Below are 1,976 nucleotides of genomic sequence, written 5' to 3' on the forward strand. Positions count from 1 at the left end.
CGTAACCTGAAAGCAGCCTTCCCTGACGGTCAAGATAAGGGCTTCCGTCTCGTGGTCACTGACCGATACTACACGAGTGTTGTGCTTGCAATCCAGTTGCTCTTGATGGGATTTTACACGGTCGGGACAATTATGACGAACCGCATCGGCTACGCCACGAGCCTAAAGGAGAACAAGAACAACAGGAAGACTCGACCAAAAAACATTGTACGAGGGACTTTTACGTTCGTACGTTCGAAACAAGTGAAGCAAATGGCAGCTATCAAGTGGTGGGACAGCAAACCAGTTTTCTTCCTATGTACTGGAAGTGATCTTGCGTTAGACAGAGTGGCGAGGAGAGAGAAGACCGGGGAGCAGCGTGAAGTGCCTTGTCCAAAACCAGTCAAAGACTACCACAAATATATGGGCGGAGTTGATGTGCATGATCAACTCCGCTTGCAACGCTACTCACTACAGCGGGCGGTGACCTTTCGGAAATACTATAAGTCCCTGTTTTTGGGGTTGGTGGATCTTGCAATAGTCAACGGATATATTGTACATCGTGCGTACCATGAAGCAAAGGGAACCCGCCCCTTGACCCACGTCCAATACATTCGCAAGTTGCACTTGGAGCTCATCCACCTGAAGGACTCAGACATGTACGAAGGCAATACGTTTGGAGCTGGTAAGTTTGTGTTTGTTTTGTGCTGTATATACGTGGCAATGTAACCTGTATATGCATGTTTACTACAGACCCACCACCACCAGTCTCAACTGAGAATGACGCTCTAGCCACAAGCGCAAATGACGAAGGAGGGAGCTCAGAGCATGTTATCCATTCACCGAAGCAAGTTGACGAGTGGCGAAAGCACTCAGGACAGCTGAAACGCGTACAGCGCAACTGCAAAGTGTGTTCTTTGCTGCGATCAGACGGAAAACGTGGCGGGACAACGACCTACTACTGCGACGCATGCTTTACCGCGTTGCCTGTGTATTTGTGCATGAAGCCAAAGCACACGATGGAAGAAGAGCTACGTAGCTGCTGGGACATATGGCATAACAAGTTCAAGAATGGTACCGAGATACCTGACAACTTGCAGGGCAAGATACGACTACGGCAGTCACAGCGTATATATTCCGCACGAGCAGCGGCTACACCCCTCACCTAATCATTCACCATCTCGCCCAACCCTTGAGGCATACAAACGTCTATATAATAATACGCTGTATATACAGCTTCACGTCACCCTCAAAATCGTCCGGTTTGAAGGGGTTAAGTCGCCTGCGAATTGCTTGTTTAAAATGAAAGAAACAACCTATCACTTCAGCATTGGGGAACTGAGTTTGAACCGATGAAATCAAGCTGAACTCGAAATCACAAACAACTTCAGCAGGAGACATTTTTTTGCGGGTGTCACGGTGTATCAGATGTAAGATATCCTCGTACATCATCTCAGTCTTGGATGTACACAGCACGAAATACACCGGGGTGTACATATTGCGAGCCGGATCGTCCACCATAACGATCAAACACTGGTAGAATCCTCTAGGCACACATCTGAAAGTACCGTCGATAAAGACAGAAACACTGTTGTACAGTAGGAGTTCCTTTAAGGCAGGATGAGCCCACCCCAAAATACGGTTGGGCGGAGCATTCGGCTCAGGGTGGGCGGTCACTAGATGGAAGCGAAAGAACGGGATCGCCGAGTCCTTGACCTTGGAGCACGGTGGTACCTCGACTACACCGTGGATGTCTCCACCATAATAACGGCGGCGAACTCGGCGGATGCGGCTTTTAACTTGCTCCTCGGTTAAACCTTCAATTAGCTCTTCGCGATTGGGTCCGTAGAACTCAGCACAGACACGCTCCCAAATATCTTCCTCCGGCATGCCAGGGTCCTCCGTAGCGAGGCGGTCGGTCATCTTCTTCATAGCAACGGTCTCATTCCTTAACGACCCGTTCACTATCACATCATTACGGCAGTTGTGGTCGCCTA

Source organism: Phytophthora parasitica (genome assembly GCF_000247585.1).
Source record: "Phytophthora parasitica INRA-310 unplaced genomic scaffold supercont2.24, whole genome shotgun sequence".
In the NCBI taxonomy this organism is placed as follows: Eukaryota; Oomycota; class Peronosporomycetes; order Peronosporales; family Peronosporaceae; genus Phytophthora; species Phytophthora nicotianae.